The sequence below is a fragment of the Nomascus leucogenys genome, chromosome 16 (assembly GCF_006542625.1).
Source record: "Nomascus leucogenys isolate Asia chromosome 16, Asia_NLE_v1, whole genome shotgun sequence".
Taxonomy (NCBI): domain Eukaryota; kingdom Metazoa; phylum Chordata; class Mammalia; order Primates; family Hylobatidae; genus Nomascus; species Nomascus leucogenys.
The window spans coordinates 13,153,539-13,175,532 of NC_044396.1; the positions used below are offsets into that span (position 1 = coordinate 13,153,539).

Below are 21,994 nucleotides of genomic sequence, written 5' to 3' on the forward strand. Positions count from 1 at the left end.
TTAATAGTTAGCGATTTTTTTTCTCACACGAAAAGGAGTTTGGGCCAGGTGTAATGGCTCACGCCTGTCTGTAATCCCAGCACTTTGGGAGGCCGAGGCAGGTGGATCAGTTGAGGTCAGGAGTTCCAGATCAGCCTGGCCAACGTGGCGAAACCCCGTCTCTACTAAAAATACAAAAATTAGATGGGTGTGATGGCGGGTGCCTGTAATCCCAGCTACTCAGGAGGCTGAGGCAGGAGAATCACTTGAACCCAGGAAGCAGAGGTTGCAGTGAGCTGAGATCATGCCACTGCACTCCAGCCTGGGCAACACAGCGAGACTCCATCTCCAAACAAAAAAAAAAAGAAAAAAAGGAGTTTGGAGGCCAGGTGCAGTGGCTAATGCCATAATAGCACTTTGGGAGGCCAAGGTGGGAGGATCACTTGAGTCCAGGAGTTGGAGGCTGCAGTGAGCTATGGTTGCACCACTGTACTCAAGCCTGGGAAACAGAGTGAGACATTGTCTCAAAAAAAAAAAGAAGTCTGGGCTAGGCATGGTGGCTCATGCCTGTAATCCCAGCACTTTGGGAGGTCAAGGCAGGCGAATTACTTGAGGCCAGGAGTCTGAGACTAGCCTGGCCAACATGGCAAAACCCCATCTCTACTAAAAATACAAAAGTTAGTCAGGCTTGGTGGCACATGCCTGTAATCCCAGCTACTTGGGAGGCTGAGGCACGAGAATTGCTTGAACCCAGAAGGCAGAGGTTACAGTGAGCCAAGATATAGCCACTGCATTCCAGCCTTGGCTATAGAGCAAGACTCTGTCTCAAAAAAAAAAAAAAGCAGTCTGGAGGTAAGAAACCCAGGACCATCAGAGACCCAGCCTCCTCCTGTCTTTCTATCCCGTCCATTTTAATGTGCGGAACCTAAGGTGGCTGCTGTGCCTCTGAGCATTGTGTACCTGTTCTGGGCAGGAAGAAGTAGAAAGGGTGAAGAGCCAACTCTGTCCCTTTTCATCAGGAAAGCACAGTTGTCCTAGAAGACTTCTGCTGACATCTCATTGGCCAGAACTATGTCACATGGCCACCCCTAGCTGGAAGGGAAGCTAAGAAGGGGGAAGGCAAAGGACAAAGTGGAGAAGTGTGGGTGTGAATGAGAAAATTCTTGGGCCTCACTCCAGACCTACTGAATCAGAAATGCTGGAGACGGGCCCTGGCAATCTGTGATACAACAAGCCCTCCAGGGGATTTTGATGCAGCTGACACTGGAGAATCATAGCAAAATACGAAGGCCAGTATTATGGTAGGAAAAAATCCTGGACTAGAATTCAAATCAATTTCTTGGTACAAGTTTTGTTATGGCTAGCCAAGAGACCTTAGTTTTCTGTCTATAAAATGGAAGTAATAATGGTTGCTCTAGGCTGGGTACAGTGGCTCATGCCTGTAATCCCAGCACTTTGGGAGGCTGAGGCGGGTGGATCACGAGGTCAGAAGTTGGGAGACCAGCCTGGCCAATATGGTGAAACCCCATCTCTACTAAAAACTACAAAAAAATTAGCCAGGTGTAGTGGTACACGCCTGTAGTCTTAGCTACCCGGGAGGCTGAGGCAAGAAAATCGCTGGAACTCCGGGAGGCGGAGGTTGCAGTGAGCTGAGATGGTGGCACTGCACTCCAGCCTGGGTGACAGAGCGAGACTCCATCTCAAAAGAAAAAAAAACAACAACAATAATGGTTGCTCTGACTTCATTCTCTGAATTGTTGTGAGGACCAATTTAAACAATGCAGATGAAAACATGTTGAAACTATAAGTCATTAGACAATTGTACTGATTTAAAATGGTAAAAGTTCTTATTGAATGAATGAAAGGTTGGATGGTACTAAGGAAGGAGGAGAAGTTTTGTATGAGGTAGGCCTGGAGTTCAAAGACAAAAATGAAATGTGAGAAAGTGTAGTGGTGAATTTTATGTGTCAGTGGAGAACACTGATGAATAAGAGAAAAAATTTTCTAGTTGGGACCGAGTGGTTTATTTTGCTTCTCTGTATGTGTTGGTCAAAATTCCAAAAGAATGATAGTCTCTTGACACTGTTTCTGTGTTCAGAGATGATTGCATATAATTAATAAAAGGCCAAAAATGTCTATGTACTGGCCTTTTAGAGTTTTGGTCTCTCACAAGATGTTTTCTTGGGTAATAATTATAGAGCAATCTTGCAATAGCCTTGTCACAGTTTATGTAGCTGACGTGTTGGGCAGAGTGCAAATGCCTGGGAAAAGCAAAGCTACCCGTAAAAGGTATGAAGGGTTTGTTCGAAAAGTTACAACAGTCAGGAACAAAAATAGAAATTGAAACCACAGACGTTCAGAATACACTGTTATCAAAAACAAATGTTTGCAGCAGCTCCAGTGGTTGCTGCTACAGGTGGTTTCCATGAGAGGAAAGAGGACATAGACATACATGGTTTCAAAACAAACGTTTTGGAGGATAATGAAATGGAGCATTTAACAGAAAGGTTGGTAAGAAGATGTGAAACAAATGAAAGGGATTTAGCATTCTGCCATTTGGAATAAAAATACTGAGATGTCGCCTGTCTGTGCACCAAGCAAGGCATCCATCCTTTATTGTATTAAAACTGTTCACTTGATTCCTTGTTCATTAGTTCCACAACAGCCACCCATATAACAGACATGGAGCAGTTTCCACCGGATGAACTTAGACAAGTCATCAGCTGCTAATGAGGCACCAGGGAAGTCCCAGTCATATCTACATTTGCCTTCAGATAACCATTACCGGTTTGGAAATTGCCATGATGAAAATAGCAGAGTCGTACTGAGGCTGGGAGTTTGACCTGTCTATTCAGGTGAAAACCACAATGTCAAGAAGGAAATGTTGGCAGCTGTGTGAAAGCACCAAAAACCAATGAGTTGCACGTCTTCAATGGATGAATTATACAGCATGTGAATTTTATCTCTATAAAGCTGCTACCAAAAAAAAGAAGGAAGTGTTTTTAAGGCAAAGATCTGGTGACACAGAGGCTATGCAGTAGCTAAGAGACTTTGTTTGTATATGTCTCGGTTAAGTTTGTCTGCACAAAATGTGAAGCCAAGGTTTACTCATTGATCGATCTGTTTAACATCTGGACTCAGACATGCAAGTGCTGTGATAAGAGAGTTTGTAGAAGTAAAACCACATGCTCCTTGGTGCTGGGGACAGAGAATATAATCTGCATATGAAAAGCTGATGAAATTAAACATCCAAAACTGGTGGGAACCCAAAGCCAAGGTCAGTTCATACAAATAGGCCAGGCCAGGCATGGTGGCTCATGCCTATAATCCCAGCACTTTGGGAGGGCAAGGCAAGAGGATCACTTGAGCCCAGGAATTCAAGACCAGCCTGAGCAACATAGTGAGATCTCATCTCTACAAAAAATAAAAAAAATAAAAATAACAGCCTGGCGTGGTGGTATGCACCTGTAGTCCCAACTACTCAGGAGGCTGAGGTGGGAGGATCACTTGAGCCCAGGAGGTAGAGGCTGCAGTGAGCCATGAATGTGCGATTGCACTCCAGCCTAGGAAACAGAGCAAGACTCTGTCTCTAAAAAAAAAAACAAAACAAAAAACAACAACAAAAAAATTGGCCAGTGCTAAGTCAGGGATTCAAAATATTCAACCACCTTTGGAACTGACTTCCTGAGGGTGTTTTAGTTGTCAATTAGGCAAATGGAGTCTTATCTGTTTGTCCTCTTCCCCTTCCAAGAACCCACTGACCTCCTTCCTCCTCTTCCAGCCTTGAGTACCTAGCATGTAGGTAGCCAGGACAGCTGTAATTTGATATGTGAATGCGTTTCCTCCTTTACATCTTGGGAGATTGTTATGGTTACTGCTGCTCTCAAAGACAGGAATTGAAATGCAGCTTGGTTGGACTGGAGAGTCTCGGAGTGAGGATTCCTGAGGTCAAGTGCCAGCCCCATCACTCACAGGTTATGTGACCTGAGTAAGTCATTGGATACCTCTTGATCCCATCCCTTCTCAGGTACTCAGGCTTTGCTACCGCAATCACCCCCTCTCTCCGGCAGCCAGTTTCAGCTTCTCTGCCATATCATTCTTGCCAGCAATACCAGTAGTTGTAATTCCTCCCACAGTAAAAGCCCAGAGTAGAGACAAAACCTCCCTGTCTTCCCATTCACATCTAGTTCCACTTTGATCCTTTGCTTTCCTTTACAACAAAATTTCTAAGAAAAGAATTGCTTAGTGTTATGGGCTAAATTGTGTGCCTTGCAAATTCATATGTTGAAGCCCTAATCCTTAGCACTTCAGAATGTCACTATACATGGCTGGGCACGGTGGCTCACGCCTGTAATCCCAGTACTTCGGGAGGCTGAGGCTGTCAGATCACCTGAGGTCAGGAGTTTGAGGCCAGCCTGGTCAATACGGTAAAATCTTGTCTCTACATGGTGGCGTGTGCCTGTAATCCCAGGTGCTCAGGAGACTGAGGTAGGAGAATTGTTTGAACCCAGGAGGCAGAGGCTGCAGTGAGCTGAGATCATGCCAGTGCACTCTAGCCTGAGCAACAGAGCAAGACTCCATCTCAAAAAAAAAAAAAAAAAAAAAAAAGAATGTGACTATATATGGAGATAGGGCTTTCAAACAGGTGATCAAGAGGTCATTAGGGTGGCCCCTAATCCAGTATGACTAGTGTCCTTACGAGAAGAGGAGATTAGGATGCAGACAACACAGGCAGAGCATGTGGGCACACAGGGAGAAGACAGCCATCCTCAAGCCAAGGAGACAGGCCTCAGCAGAAACCAGCCCCGACAACACCTTGATTTTGGACTTCCAGCCTCCAGAACTATCAAGAAAATACCTTTCTGTTCTGTAAACTGCCCAATCTGCAGTTCTTAGTTATGGCAGCTCCAGAAGTAAATACATTTAGACCTTCTATGTCTGCTTCCTCACCTCCAGTCTCTCTTTCTTGTGATTTTCCTCCCTCTTTTTAACCTACTCCAGTCAGGACTCCATGGCCACCAACCACTCCTCGCGAACTGCCTGTGCCGAAGTCACCACTGACCACCATCTGTCGTGCTGGACCCCTGCTGACTCCAGTAGGGCTGGCACCATGTCAGAGAGGCCGAAGAAGAGACCTGGAGACAACGAACGAGACATAGGGCTTATTGGGTGGATTTACAAACAGGGATGGTCCAATGGCGGTGAGCTGGACAGGAGCACCACCACCATTTGTAAAAAGCATGCAGTTTGTATGGCATTTTCACTTAGCAACCTCCACCCAGCAACCTTCATTTAACCCCAGACAAACAGCCTCTTTCCCCTGTACAACCCTCATTCCAAGAGGTGGCCTGGGGGTTCAGATGTCCTTCATGAATAATGAGTGAATTTCTGGGTTGGCCACTTCCACATTCCTCAGCTCCTAACTCCAAACACACATCTTCTTAGACTACAAGGTCATTCTCAGGGTATGTGTAAGTGAAGTTATTGCTATCAGTACATCTGCTATAGACCATCTTGCTGCATCTAGAAGCCACCTCACTGTTCTCATTGTATCTGGCTTCTCTGCAGGTGGTCACACTTTCCTTCCAAAGACAGTTTCAGTACTTGGATCAGGCCACCACGCTGTCTCATTTTTCAGTCACCCCATTGGCTGTCCCTTCTCACTCTTTTTGGCTGGATATCCCTTATCTTCTTTCTTCTAAATGTCAGAGCCCTGGGCCCAGCTTTCAGCCTTTTCCTCCGTCCATAATCTCTCCCTAGCTCCTTCCATCCAGTTCTATGGCTAAAAATATTAAAGCTGATAAGTTGCACATTTACATCACCATTCCCACCTCCTCTTTGAGCTCCAGACCCAAATATTCAATTGCCCTGGAACTTCCACCTGGATATAAAAAGCATTTCAAGCTCAGTGTGTCTCCCTCATCCTTTCTTTGTTTCTCCCCATTTTTTATTTTTATTTTTTATTTTTTGAGATGGAATCTCACTTTGTCATCCAGGCTGGAATGTAGTGGCATGATCTTAGCTCACTGCAACCCCCGCCTCCCAGGTTCAAGTGATTCTCCTGCCTCAGCCTCCCATGTAGCTGGGATTACAGGTGCGTGCCACCCTGCCCGGGTAATTTTTGTATTTTTTAGTAGAGACGGGGTTTCACTACATTGGCCAGGCTGCTCTTGAACTCCTGGCCTCAAGTGATCCGCCCACCTCAGCCTAACAAAGTGCTGTGATTACAGGCATGAGCCACTGCGCCCGGCCCCCATTCCCTTTAATAGCATCATTGTTCACCGTGGGAGATCAGAGCCCCAAGCACCATCCTTGATTCTCTTTCACATTTCACATCAGTCCACTAAGCAGCCTTATTGTCTCTATCTTCAAAATAAATCTTCATCTCAGTCATTCATTTACCTCCCCCTCCACTGCTGCCATCCTGGTCCTAACCCCACCCTCCATCCTCTGAATCACTGCATCTTATTTCCCTGCCTTCCATCTTACCCACTACGAGTGTTTTCTACACAGTAGCCAGAGGGATTCTTTTGAAATTATTGAATCCTTTCATTTCCCATCACATTTTGAATGAAATCTAGACTTTTCATTGTGGTTTGCATGTTCCCTCCTGACCCAGACCCTGCCCACCTCTCTGATCTGGTCTCCTTCTCCAGTCTCTTTCCCTCACTGTACTCTGGCCACACTGCTGGTCCTCTAAGCACCCCTGTGGCGTGGTGGGACCTTCACACTCACTGTTCCTTCTGCTGCTAGTCACTGATTAGAGCTTCACAGAGCTTGCTTGCCTCTTTCATCACGCAGGGCTTGACTCAGAACTCACCTTCTGGAGAGGCCTTCCTTGACCCCCCAGCTCATATAGCACTTGCCCAAACGCTGGAGAACCCAGCACACTCAGGTTACTCTTATGACCTTTTAATAAGCTCTTACTATAGTGCCAAGCATTGTATTAAATGCTTACATGCATTATCTCATTAACCTCGGAACCACTGAAAGAGGCATTCTAATCATCCCCATTTTATGCATCAGGAAATGGAGGCTAAGAGAGGTCAAGCCTAGAGTCATTCAGCTTGCACTAAGGTCTGATTCTAGAATTAGGGCTCTTAACCATTAGATTCAGCTGATTCAGCTGCTTCTCACTTTAAATTCTGTTCTGAGTTATGGATTATATGGCTTCCAGGAGTTTAATTTACAGGATGGATTGGTTTCTATTGCACTTGTGTTTGAGCAGGTAAAGTAACTCAGGTATATCAGTGTGTTCTAGGGAGGGACTTCTTTTCCAAACTATGGCTTTAAACATTCACATAATACAAAATGCAGGTTAGGCAGGCACAAATTCAAGCATAGGTCAAGACCACCTCTGTGGTTTCTACTTATAGACTTATTAAAGAAGATGAAGATATTTTGCTGTTGATTTTATGGTTTGAGGGGGCTTAAGTTCTCAGAAGTTATTAAAGCTTTTAAGCATTTTTCCTCTTATTTTCTTTTAAAATCCTATTTCCTTTTAATCTATTTGGGGTTCAAAAAAGGGAAACAGATAAATAAATAACATCCTATTTCCACATGGTGATTAGAGACAAAATACTTCAAATGAGAAGCACTATAGTTTGAACGTGTTCCCCAAAGTTCATGTGTTAGAAACTAAATCCCCAATGCAACAGTGTTGAGAGGTGGACCTTTAAGAGGTGATTAGGTCATGAGGGCTCTGCCTCATAAATGGATTAATGCTGTTATCCCAGGAGTGGGTTAGTTATCACATGAGTGGATGCCTGATAAAAAGGATGAGTTTGACCCCCTTCCTCTCATGTGTGTGCACATGCTTTCTTGCCTTTCTGTGGGTCTGTCGACCTTGGATTTGCCAGACTCCACAACTGTAAGAAATAAATCTCTGTTCTTTATGAGTTACCCATTCTCAGGTATTCTGTTACAGCAACACAAAATGAACTAGGACAAGAAGGGTCTATGTGCTGGTAAGAACACACACTTACCGAAGACCCACGTGTGCCAGGCACCTTTCTGCCTTTATTGTGTCTCTGAGCTGGTATTATTGTCCCTCTTTTACAGGTGAGGAAACTGAGGCACTTAGAAGATAAGCAACTGTCCCCATTCCAGAGCAGGAACTCCATAATTATCTGTTCTTTCCTTCCTTACCAGACAGCACAGAGTGTATTTATCTCCAGCATGCAACAGAATTGATTACCTGAGGCCCATTCTGTGAGACCTATTCTCAGGGCTCTACAATTTAGTTCCACGTTATAATAATAAACACAAAAAGTGGCTTCTCAGAGATCTGTGGGCCTTCCTGGAAGTGTTGGAAAAACCAAAAAGACAGCAAAGGAATTCAAAGTTCTACGGCTCTTCAGCTTGTAAAACTATGGGTCTGGTCAGGTTACCATCAGATACCAGATGATGCTAAATCCTCAGTTACACTGTGTAGCCTGAGAACAGCACTGCTATTAAGCACAGCAAGGACTCTTCTACCTCGGGCCTTTGCACTTGCTCTTCCTGCTCCTGGACCACTCTTCTATGCCCTTTGGTTCTCAATGCTCAAATGCCACCTCCTCAGAGAGGCCCTCCTGACCACACTACCTCCCCACCAACTTCTCTCTAACCCTTTACCCAGCTTATCTTTCTTCACAGCACCCACTAAATTATATATTTGTTTATTGTATCTCCTCTACTAGATGGAAGGTTCTTGAGGGCCAAGACTGTATCTGTTTGGTCACTGCTATATCCCTGGTGCCTAGCATAGAGTAAGTGCTCATTAAATAATTGTTGAATAGGCCAGGTGTGGTGACTCATGCCTGTAATCCCAGCACTTTGGGAGGCTGAGGCAGGCGGATCATAAGGTCAAGAGATCGAGACCATCCTGGCCAACATGGTGAAACCTTGTCTCTACTAAAAATACAAAAATTAGCTGGGCGTGGTGGCACACGCCTGTAGTCCCAGCTACTCGGGAGGCTGAGGCAGGAGAATCTCTTGAACCTGGGGGGCGGAGGTTGTAGTGAGTGGAGATCACGCCACTGCACTCCAGCCTGGTGACAGAGCGAGACTCCATCTCAAAAAAAAAAAAAAAAAAAAAAAAATTCATCTTGCAAAATGTAATGGATATTTAAGAGAAATAAATGCCTGCTCCTATCAAAGAGGAATAAAGCAGGAAAAGAGGCCCTGAAAGGATACTATAGAAATAAAAAACCTTGCCTTGGATGATCAAAACGTTTAGGCCTGGCTTTGCCAAAGCCATGAGAAACATGGACATTTAAAAGCACAAATTTATCTTGCAAAATGAAATGGATATTTAAGGTAGTTCATTCATGCAAAAAGAAAAAAAAAAGAATCCAATAAACAAGCTTTCCTTAAATAGGTAGATTACTTAGGCAGTGTGTGGCTTATTTAAGTAGTAACCATATCGTCTGCATGCTTTTGAAAAGATCAGAAAGGCGCTTGTACTCAAGCTGTCATCCTAACAAAGCAATTCATGGTTACAGAATCACCTCGGGTTGCCTCTGGCATATGTGGACTGTTGGGCAGTGCCCAGAAGTAGCAGTGTGAGTGAAGAAGTTGCTTTGGCAGCGGGAGTTACAAAAGCCCTTTGCTCACACACTTCAACTAATCTCTGACAACCACCCCAAGAACGAGTCACATCTGCCCCACACAGTGAGCCTCTTCAAGCTTCACGGCTCCTTGGAGCTAGGGTGGTGTATGAAGGGCCATTCTGTATCATGTCTCTAGACCATATCTAGTAAGGGATGACCTTGCTTTCTGCTCAAAGGTTTGTTTTTTTTTTTTGAGATGGAGTTTCCCTCTTGTCGCCCAGGCTGGAGTGCAATGGTGCGATCTCGGCTCATGCAACCTCCGCCTCCCTGGTTCAAGCGATTCTCCTGCCTCAGCTTGCCGAGTAGCTGGGATTACAGGCATGCACCACCACGCCTGGCTAATTTTGTATTTTTAGTAGAGACGGGGTTTCTCCATGTTGGTCAGGCTGGTCTCGAACTCCCGACCTCAGGTGATTCGCTCGCCTCGGCCTCCCAAAGTGCTGGGATTACAGGCGTAAGCCACCGTGCCCAGCCTCTGCTCTAAGTTTTAATATAAATAATTGGGTTATCTGTACATTCAGCCAGAAACTAAGAAGCCTTGAAAGGACTTTCCAGAAACTAGAGAAAATACTCTAGGCCTGAAGCGATCATTAGTTACAATCCAGCGCAGGCTACTCCAGCTCTTGGGGACTCCCCCCTAGCACTGGTTACTGAATGAAGAGGGCCCGCCTCCGTTTTCCTTTCTGCTGCCTCAGCCAGCACACAGACCCTTTTTAAGGATTTTATTTCTAATTACCATGTGGAAATAGGGTTAAACAAACAGACAAACATACAAAAGTCACAAAGGTTGCAGGGTCTTGAAAAGCTATTACACTTACGGGCCTGGAATAATTCTTGACTCCTTTCTGAGATGGTAACTGGCAGCCCAGTTAAACGTCTGTTTTCTGTTTTTATTTCAGAAAGCAGAAATCACAGAATCTCTTCCTTCTTTGTTCCAGGATTTCTGGAGACCCAGACAGATCCTTTCTTCCCTTAAGACAATAGATGTCACTGGAATGCTAAGTGATTGTTTATCTAAAATGCAATTTTAAAAAATTCTTGTCTTTCCCAGTCACTTGGCAACATGCTGTGTCCACGGTAGAAGCCCAGCAGATCCTAACTGTTGATGGGTAGATAGAAAACGACCTAAGTGGACTTCACTTTGCCATTCTCCTCAGTACAGACTGAACAACTTGTTGCCTTGTGTTCTGAGGCTGCCCCAAGTAGCCATCCTACGGGTTGGTAGGAAACAACATTCTTTAGCAGCCTCGATGCAACTGGCAGGGTTATGGCCACAGCCTGCTTTCATAAGCAGGAGGCAGAGGCATTAGTTGCATTGTATCTGTTTGTTGGTGTGAATGTGGTCCTGCACTGCAAGTTTTCCAAACAAAACTTGAGGTTGAATCCCTTTTGTTAGGGTAGATAAGGGAGTGTATTGAGCTCCATGGAAAACAGACAGGAGGACTCTGACAGATGGGGAAAGGGTCACCCCCACAGCAGGGGGTCAGCCTGGAAGTGGGTACTATAGCAACACGCTAAGAATTATTCTGTGAATTAAAGGATGGTTGGATTCACTGGATCTGCCCAGGCAGGCAACCTGGCTGAGTCTTTGTCAGTGAACAGATGAAAAGGTTGCTTGCATTTGTGTAATTTGACAGTTTGGTTGTATCCAGACAGCTCTACGCTATGGAGATGACATTACTCCTGAGTTTCACTGCAAGCATTTATGTAAACCAGTGGCATACCAGGGAGGGAGGCAGCAGGAGTGATCCACCCCAGGTACAGGCAGTACACAGTAAATTTGTGTGTCTGCAAAGAATTTTAAAATAAAATTGACTACAAGTCAGTTTGCTTTTTATAATTATGCTCCAACAGTTCCAAACAATGTCGTGGTAAAGTACTCCTCCCTCCTAGGGACAGACTTCACCTATGCTGCCCCGAGCCACTCCCTCTTTGGTGCACCACTGGGATAAACAAGCACCAGGTGGGAAGATTATAAATCAGCAAGAGAGTAAACAGAAAGCAAGTGACTCCTGAGATAAGATGTTTTCATCACAAACACTATTTGATAGAGTTTAGAGTCATTGACCTGTGATGGGCATTTCTGTAAGCTTTGCGTTTTGGTTATCGCTGCTTTAAAAACTACCCCAACATTAGTGCCTTAAAACAATGATCATTTATTTGTTCACAATGCCGTCATTTTGGCAGTGCTCCGTGGGGATGGCTTATCTCTGCTCTGTTCCCTATGGTGTCTGCTGGAGCTGGAACTTCCTAAGGGCTTTTCCACTCATGTGTCTGGTAGCTCAGCTGGGATGAGCTGAAGAGCTAGAGCTGGCCAGGCATCTCTTTCTTTTCACATAGCCTCTCCCTGTGGCTAGCAGGGTGATCTCTCCTTATGGGTGGCTGGCATTTTCCAGAGTACAAAGCAGAAGCTGTGGGGTTTGCTTAATGCTTTTGCTTAATGCCGAGGCTTGGAAGTCCTAGAACATTCTTTCTGCAACATTTTATTGGTCAATCACAGAGTCAGCCCAGATTCAAAGGGAAGAAAAATACACCCACTTCATGATGGCGATACTGTTGTGGTCATCTTTGGAAAAATGATTTACTTCATATTGAATTTTTCTATCATAACAAAATGATGATTTCACATGTTGCTTTAACCATGATCAACCTTATCAAACTGGAAAAAGGTAGGCCTTTTTCTTTTCAAAAATTAGCCCCTTGTAATTGTCATCATACCTTGGTTCTGAATGTGGAGATGGCCTCTTCTAGGGAGAAACAAGAGATCATGGGGCTCCTACCACAGCATTTGGGAGAAAATATTAGAACAAGCCTGATTTGCAAAAACCTAAAATCCAAAGCATGTTCAAGTCTGTGAGACTATATAGATCACGGTTTTAGCTCTTTCTCCCAAGATAAGGTCCAATGACCATCATATTTTGATCATTACTCCTTGGTGTCTGACAATTCCCTGCACTGCAATTTACATCCTTTAAAACCAGTATTGTTGGAAATGGACTGACTACATTGTGAGGGTCAGAATGTGAGTGTCTTTCAGATACTGTAATGTGTGATAGGCAACCCTCGAGGGTTGCTATACAGTTCATCCCAGGTCAAAGAACTACATCCCAGTCCAAACAGTATCCACATGAGTGCTGACAGGCATCAACGTTACTCACCTGCCTTTGCCAGACAGTTAATCCACCTATATGTGGGACAAAGCCTTGGTTTGGAAAACACTTTCAAGCCCACTGTCTCACTCTCTTGTCACTATAAATAACCTGGTGAGTTGGCAGGCCCGGCGTGAATGCCCACACTTTGCAGGTATGCAAACAGAACAGAGGAGCTAAGTTCCCTGGGTCACATGAGAGCTGGGCTGCAGCGCCTGAGGAGGCGGCCGTTCCCGCCCGGTGCGCTTGTCCGCTGGAGCAGAGCCACCCGAGCCTGCTGACCTCTCTGCCCTCAGGCCTGGTCTCGCAGTCCCTTGTGCCTCGCCTATGGGCAGGCGGAATCCAGAGCGTGCAGCAAGCCCGGCCGGCTCTCGGTGGCGGTTTCTACAGCAGGTGGGGCCCGGCTCCGTGATTGAGTGGCCTCCACCCCTCTATCTGGGGCCCAGCGACGGCCCCCTCCCAGCACCCTGGCTACACGTCTAACCCTAGGCTGGCCAGATGGGGCTCTCGGAGGCGTTAGCCCCAGCCCTCCTAGGATTCTTAATGTTCTTCTCACAGGAAAAAACGTTCTGCGCCCTTTGTGCCGCAAACCTTCGACCCCTCACTCGGCGAGAGGGGTCGCTGAGGGAGAGCTCCACCTCTGCCCTTCCTATCGCCCTCCGGTTCTTCCTCGCCCGCCTCCTACGCGCCCGGCTCCCGCCGGCTCCTGGGAAGCCGGCCCCGGCCCCTGCGCTTCCCTCCCGGGCCTAGCCCCTCTCTCCCACTCTTCCGCTCGCCCAGGCCTCCACGCTCAGATCCCGGTTTTTGTTGCCCGGGCTTGTTTCGGAGCTGAGCGCGCCGCCGGCTGGGCGCCAGGTCACGTGCGTTGGTGACAACCTCTCGCAAGGCGGCCCCGGGGACCCCGCACCACCGATTGGTGGGGCCCGGCCTGGCGCGGCCCGGGGCGGGGCCCCGGGGCCCGACGGCGGGCGGAGCGGCCGATCAGCTGTTGCGAGCGCTGCACAACAACAAAAGGACTTGGACTGGCCGGCCTGGGCGCAGCGACCCGAGGGCTGGAGCCGGCCCCGCGCCTGCCGTCCAGGTACCTGAACGAGGTGCAGCGCAGCCCGGCCCCACCGCAGCTACCTCAGCAGTCCCGCGCCGCCCGCGTCCTTCCCCGCCGAGCCGGCGGCCGCCCCCCTCCCCGCGCAGCCCCGCACGGCCCGGGCCCACGTAAGTGCCGGGGGGCGGGCGGACGTCCAGGGCCGCCTCGCCGCCGGTTGGGGCGGCAGCGCTGCCCGCTCCCGAGCCCGGCGGGGCCGGCCGCGCGCCCTGCCTTCGGGGCGCCGGTTGCGCGTTCTCCGAGCCCCCTCGCTGCCTACCCTCGCCGCCGCCGGGCCAGGCCGCCCACCCCGTGGGTCGGTCCTCGGCGGCCCCCGGGTCCCAGGGCGCGGACGGAAGCCGACAGAGGCGGCGGCGGCGGCGCGGACTAGGGCCCGGCCTGGCCCCGGCGCTGGGCGGCGGTTGGGTGTTTGGTCTCTGCCTCCTCCCCCGAGCGTGGCCTGTTTTCTTGGCCGCGGCGGGACCTCCTCCTCTCACTCCTCCTCACTCCCCTCCAACTCCTCCTCCTCCGCCTGCTTTCGGCCGTTGGATGGGGCCGCCCGCTCGGGACTCGGCGTCGGGGCTCCTGCGGCCACCCCCGGGACGCATCTCCGAAGACAGCGGCGCTTGGGCTTGTGGCCCGGCGCTCTGTCCCGGCCCTGCGATCCCGTCCCCTGCGCTTGCGATCCCGTCCCCTGCGCTTGCCCTCCGAGTTCCGGAGGCCCTGCGGCTACGGGGAACCTGCTCCATGACCCGGCCACCGGCCCCCGCCTGTCCGCGGCCTGTCCCTTGACCTGGCTTGAACTCAGTCTTCGCTACCTGACTTTGCTCCTGTGGAAAGAGTGCTCTCCTTGGCCCTTAACATTGAGATCCTTTGGATCGCTCACGCTTACTGAGCGCTGAGTGTGTGCCATATACTATGCTGGGGGCTTTGCTTTATCGCCCCAGTTGATTCTCATAATAACCCTATATGAAATAGGCCCGGCTATCTTACACATAGGAAACCCGAGGCACAGAGAGATTAAGTTGCTCAAGGCCACACAGCCAATTAATAAAAGGAAGTGGTGTTTGTATTTCAAAGTGGCAGCCGAATTTTACCTGGAGAGTTTGTTTTGCTTGTATTTCCTGATTATATCTGCTCAGTAGGTTAATTCCAATACAGAGTGGATTAAGGAAGAGCCTCTTTACAAGTGTGACTCCCAAGGACTTGGGCATCAATTGCTAAAAGACCCTTTTCTCAATGCACAATAGTTTTGGGAAAAGGGGGAGCAATGTGACCCTTGGGGTCACTGAACAGAAGTCATAATGAGTTCCCCCAAGACACTGAAATCACCAGCTTGGTAATTGAAATACATTTTCATTTGCAGATGTGGAAAGCACTGGGAAGCTTTTAAGTCGCAATCAGTGTATCTCTGAACTGGCAGCATAATTTTAAAAGGCCCCGCCTGGAACCAGGACCTTACTAATTTCTATGACCAAGGTCTTGTTTTCTCATCTTATCTTTTGTTCTTTTCTGCCATTGCTTCCTCCGATGTCTGCTTTCAAAATTCAAGATTATCAGGCTGTGAATTACCACTTACTCTTGTCTTTGTCCACTGTCTTTCAGCCTTAGGGGCAGACAGGGGTGGATCCCTGGGGGAATAACCTCCCTTGCATACTAGTTGAACAGTCTTCATGTAAGTGGAACAAGCAAAGACAACTTTTTTGGCTTGGTTTTTTCTGCAGTTCAAAATCTATTTTAAATTACTTGAATCTAGTCTTCATATAAGTGGAACAAGCAGAGAGAACTTTCTTGGCTTGGTTTTTCTCCAGTTCAAAACCCATTTTAAATTACTAGAATCTGCACATTTTTAAAGTAGTGGAAGAGGGTGGGATAAAAAGAAGGATAATTCTGAAGCTGCTTTTCAATGACGGTACGTTTAGCCACCTGATTTCCTGAAACTGTGAAGGAACCACAACTGTACACAGATTTAGAAGTTAGATCATCAAACTTGCGGGCTTTTTTTTTTTTTTTTTTTTTTTAATGTTTTTTGGAGCCGCCTACTGGCAGCCAAAACTAACTGAAAAGGGCTGTTTTCTGAAGTTCATAGACCCACAGTTGAGACTGGGAGCCTAAAAGAGCATGTATAGGGAAAACAAGGAATTGGAATCAGAAGGATTTTTGCCCTAATGCTGACTCCACCCCAACCAACTCTGTCACTTTTGAACAAGTTAGTTAATTCCTCAGCCTCGGTTTCCTCATCGGTTTCCTAATCAGTAAAATGGGACAAATAAGTACTTCAAGGCCCTGTTACATACAATAAGCATTCTGTAAATTGTAGCTCTAATTATTAAGTAGACATTTTATGGATAAAGAATCTCAAATGCAGCGATGCTAAATGACTTGTTGACAGTCTCACAACTGGCTTTGAATGAACATGTAGTTAATATTTACCGAGGTCTGCTATTCTAAGTAGTATACACTTAATCCTTACACTGGCACTGTGAAGTAGGTATTATAACTATCATTCCCATGTTAAGGATGAGAAAACAGAGATACCAAGATGTTAGTAAATATCCTGAATTCACATAGGTTGCAAGTAGCAGAGCCGAGATTTCAAACGGAGCAGGTGAACTCCAGGGTCTCTTTTTTTGTTTTTTTTGTTTTTGTTTTTGTTTTTTTTTTTGGAGACAGGGTCTTACTCTGTTGACCAGGCTGGAGTGTAGTGGTGGGATCACAACTCACTGCAGCTTCAAACTCATGGGCTCAAGGGATCCTTCTACCTCAACCTCCCTGGTAGCTGGGACTACATGCACATACCACCACATCCAGCTAATATATTTTTTGTAGAGATGGGGTCTTGCTTTGTTGCCCAGGCTCATCTTGAACTCCTGGCTTAAAGTGATCCTCCTGCCTTGGCCTCCCAAAGCGCTGGGATTATAGACATGAGCCATTGCGCCCAGCCTCAGAGCCAGTCTTTAAGTAGCACAATATACTGCCTCTTGGTGGGCTACCTATCTTAAAAGTGACAAAATAAATTACGCTAACAAGATCTTCCAAATTAGCAGCTCCTTTTCTAAGTGGTCAAACTAGAATGCTCTTCCCCATGAGTATTAGACTCAGTCAGCCACCTTTCTCTGCCTACAAAGCATCTCTACTCATGTAATAATATGAAAACCACTGATGATAAAATGTTAAGTAACAGTGAGATACAAAACAGTGCATTCACAAGACTATAACTATGATAAAAAGAAGCCTTATGTGTAGAAGAAAAAAACAGAAGAAAAGGCACCAATATGTTAAGTGATGGGAACAAGGCAATGGAATAATACTTATTTTTCTTATTTTCTAGACTTTTTATAATGTGGTTTTGTTCAGTTTATAATTAAAAAGACATAATTTATTTTTTAAAGGGAGGGATGGAGGTCTTTTGAGCCAAGCAGAACAAGGACAAAGCTGCCTTCTTGAAATGCTAAGGCCCAGACACTTTGTTTCTTTTCTGTATTGAGGGATTCTTTTCTCTGTCAGGGAAACTGCTGGACTGAGGCTGGTTAAAGCTGAAAGCTTGCAGGTGCCTCCAAGAATAGCACTACTTCACCTAACCTTCTTTGCTTCACCTCTTTGCTGAATTCCAGAACTGTATTTGTAAGTTTGTCCTCTTAGGACACATGCTTTCTCTGGAATTTTTATTTTCATTCTATGATTGCCCTAGCGTTGTGAATATTAGTGATGATCTGGGGAGGAGAGGCGTCTAAAGTTCTACTTTTCCATTTACCTCCACGTAGAACCAGCCCAATTGAGAGCCTCCATCCCTGGGCAGGAGCCAAGGTCAACAGTAGCAGTGACTGGGTCATCAGTAGGAGGGTAGGCCTTTAAGACTTTTTCTAGAACAGCCCTGTTCAACAGAAATAGATAATGTAAGCTACATGTATGTTTGAATTTTCTAGTAGCCATATTTAAAAAGGAAAAAGAAACTGGTGAAGTTAATTTTATTAATGTATTTAATATACTAAAATTATTTTTTCAACATGTAATCAGTATAAAAACTGTTTTGCATTTTGGGGGGTACTAAGTCTTTGAAATACACTCCAGTGTGTATTTTACACATACAGCACATCTCAATTCAGATACAAAATTTTCATTTGAAGTACTTGATCTATATTTAGACATCATAAAATGTATAGGTGAAAAAGTAGATTAACATACCCTAACTGTTCCAAACATACTTGAAAGTTTTCAAAAAACTAAATTATCAGCTTTTAAGTTTAACTGGATTAAACTTAGTAAATGGATTAAATAGTAAAATGAAAAATGCAGTTTCTCGATGATACTAGTCACATTTCAAGTGTTCATGTGCACAGTGTGCCTGGTGGCTACCTCAGTGGACAGTTTTAGCAATGGGGGGAGGATCTCTCCAATAGCTCCTTGCCTTTTGTGACACCTGCAGAAAGCAGGGCCAAAGGAACATGGCTTTGCTAGTTAAACCAGCCTCACTTTTTTGTGCTAGAAGTTTGTGGGGAAAGAGAGGGACGAGGTGATTCAGCGCAGTCTCCCCATTTTCCCAACAGTGAGACTGAAGCTCAGAAGGGCCAATTTAGCTCCAGCCACCTGTAGTAGAGCTACAGCCAGAACTGCTGCTGTGGATGGCCAGGCCCCTTTAACCCTCCCCAGGAACTCCATTCTGTGTTCTTCCCACGGGTGTCAGCAGATGTGCCATGTAAACACCAGCAGTGGCTTGAGTGAGATGAAGGATGAGCTCCTCCCTCACTTGGCTGGGCTTCTGAACACTCTATCGCCCAAGGTTGGTTGTCCTTGCAGAGATATGGGACATCTGGAGGCAGCCTCTGACTTTGGGAAGCCAAAAGAGCACTGACTTGTACTGCTCCCTAGAAAGCTCCTCCAGAGAAGCCTTTCCTGTAGCTGACTTGCTACTTGCATATATTCCAGGCAGAAGCTGCCTTCCCGGGTTTGGACCTGTGGCCAGAAGGGGCAATTTGCATGTGGGAACCCAGCAGCTGTCACAGCTGCAGTGGCCCCAGCAGTGTTTTTGGCCTTATAGCTGCCAGTTATCTGATCTGGGCCCCAGGGCCTTACTCTCATGCAGCATCACAGGTTGGGGACAAGGCATTCGTTCACTACGAGCAAAGGTTCCCCTGTGTGGTTCTCCCCTCCCAGTGGCTTTAGCTGATTCAGGACTAGAGTCCAGCACCATGCTCTGCAGAATTGGGCTTATTCTCTCAACTGGTTCAGCAGACACAGAATTGTACGTGGGGCCAATATCTGCATCCACAATTTAAAATAAATGGAGGAAGGATTTTGAAAATATCTTTTTCCCTCCAAGTATGTATCCGCAAAAATCTTTATTTACATCAGACCTTATGATAACTCATTTTGGGATATAACTATCGCACCACAGCAGGTCAAACAAGCAAACTACACTTTTCTTCTGATTTTTCTTACATAGAGCATAAAGCTGACTGAATTCTGCTACAGCTCCAGCCTTCATGATTTGGCCGTGCTACTTTCCAGAAGGTTTCAGGAAGACTGGTTATGCAAGTGACACTTCCTGTTTACCTATTTTTAATAATTAATGGCTGAAGAAGATGAATTGTGACCACAAAGTGTTATAATGTCATTTATTTGAAATGTTTTACTTGTGTAGTAGTGTGCCAAACAACTGTAGCAGTCCAGTTTACACACAAGGAACTGAACCAGGAATCTCATTAGCTATAGATCCCAACTACTTTTACAGCTAAAGATTATTTTGAAAGCGAACTGTCAGGAGCCTGAAGTTGTAGATTCAAGGCTGATGCTTGTGATGAAAAGAGGTGGTGATTAGTGAGGTGCATTTCTTCAGCCCTGGGTAATCTCATCCATATATATAACTTTTTTTTGAGACAAGGTCTCGCTGTGTCACTCACACTGGAGTACAGTGGCACAATCATAGCTTACTGCATCCTTGAACCTGGACTCAAGGGATCCTCCCACCTCAGCCTCCCAAGTAGCTAGGACTACAGGTGCACACCACTGCACCTGGCTAATTTTTTAAAATTTTTTTGTAGAAACAGGTTCTTATTTTGTTGCCCAGGCTGGTCTCCAACTCCTAGGCTCAAGCATTCCTCTGGCCTCGGCCTCCCAAAATGCTAGGATTGCAGATATGAGCCTCCACACCTAGCCTCATCCATTCCTATGCTTTTTATCACCATCTTTGTGTCATCAGCTCCCAGATCTGTGCCCCTAGCTGAGACCACACTCTTGAGCTCCAAAGCTCTATATCCCGCTGCCTGCTGGACATCTCCAACTGCATTATTTTGCATATTCCCCCAATTTACCATGTTCGAAATGCCTAACCTGTACTTTCTGCAGGATTCATTCCTATTTCCTTAGATGGTTCCACCATCCCCTCAGTTGGCCAAGCCAGAAACCTGGATCTTTGACTTTTCCCTTCCCCTTTTCCAGGCTTACAAGGCCCTGCAGGAGCTGGTTCCTGCTCAGCTCCCCTAGCCTGCTATTGTGACCCTCCCTCTGGGCCTTGAGCGGTACTGAAGGTGCCACATTCTGACTCATGCACAGGCTTCCATAGTGTTCCTTTGCCCCCTTCCTCCATTACTGACCTCAGCCACTCAAGAGTAAAGTCATTTATTGTAGGAGTCCACCCAGGTAGCCTGGAGAACACCAAATACTTCTTCCATGGCATTCATCACACTGGATTGTTAAACTTGTGGGAGGGCCCTGTTCACAGCCATCTCCCCTGTGCCCAGCACCTGATGCATAACAGGTGCTCAGTAAATACATGTAGAATAATAGTTGACCTGGACTGAGGACTTTATTTGAAGTATTTTGCTAAGTCCATTGCCTTTAACAAGAGTAGGATCAGGGAGACTGTCTAGTAGGCAGTTTTGGCAAAGTCTCAGAGACAACAGTTTGGCTTAAACTAGGATGAGAGCGGTGGAGAGAAGCAGGCAGATTCGAGCTGCCTGTGCTCCTGGGGTTGACGGGACTTGCTGATGGTTGGGATGAGGGGTGAGTAGGAGGGAGCAAAAGGCATGCAGGCATGGTAGCTCACACCTGTAATCCCAGTACTTTGGGAGGCCGAGGTGGGTGAATCACGAGGTCAGGAGATCGAGACCATCCTGGCTAACACGGTGAAACCCTGTCTCTACTAAAAAATACAAAAAAAGAAATTAGCTGAGTGTGGTGGTGGGCGCCTGTAGTCCCAGCTACTCGGGAAGCTGAGGCAGGAGAATGCTGTGAACCCAGGAGGCAGAGCTTGCAGTGAGCCAAGATTGCCTCACTGCACTCCAGCATGGGCAACAGACCAAGACTGTCTCAAAAAAAAAAAAAGCGTGAAGGGTGACTGCTAGGGTGTTGGCCTGAATAACTGCCAGCTGCTGCTGCTTCCTGAGAAAGGGATGAAGGGCAGTGTATATGAATAAGATAGGGAAAAAAACCTATCTTTGGTATGTGTTTGGTTTGATATGCCCATCAAGTAGCCAGATAGAAATGGATAAATATTCCAAGATCAAGCAAGCCTGGAGTTCTTCATTTAGAACTCACCAGAACTCCTAAGGTAGGAGCTGTTGCCAGCTGAAGTCACATAACTTCCTACCTCACACAGCAAGTGAGCAGCCAGCCAGGGTTTGAATGCAGGTGGCTGACCCAGCACCCACCTGCTGAGCTGCTACACTGGAAGGGTGTTTCCAGTTCTACGTTCGGCCAAGCTCAGTTTCCTACAGTGTAAATTTCTTCATGCCAGCTGTAGGAATTGTTTAGAAGGTCAAAGTATGCTTGCTGGGCTTATAGATTTTAAGTGTAATCAGGTGTGCTTACAGTTACAGACAAGAAGTGCAGAGTAGAAGAGAAAATGAGCCAGAGAAGGGTGAGGGCCTGGCATAATGGTGGTCACCAGGCACTGTTGCTGGGACTTCTGGGCAGTTGAATAACATATAGCAAGACTGTTAATATCTAGAATTTGCTCATCTGCTTGCAGAAAAGTTTGAAGGATATTATTCAAATTCATCCCTTATTATAAAAGCATAGATACGAAAAAGAACCAACTCTTTCCCTTTTATTTCACATTTTAAGATATTTATAGGTTGAATTTGAGTAAGAGTATTTACAAAACATTATGTTGCATTTCTTGTGTTTGACTCCTGCAGAAAGGGAATAGCTGTAGAATGTAGGCCAAGGCATATGCTTTCTTCTAAGGGTAT

The 21,994-nt window shown here is 46.3% G+C and overlaps 1 protein-coding gene across 1 annotated transcript in view; it reads right to left on the reverse strand.

The window, feature by feature from the left end:
• The window catches only part of NDUFAF6 (NADH:ubiquinone oxidoreductase complex assembly factor 6), a 184,336-nt gene that overhangs the window by 116,282 nt on the left and 46,060 nt on the right, over window positions 1–21,994 (reverse strand). The window lies entirely within an intron of this gene.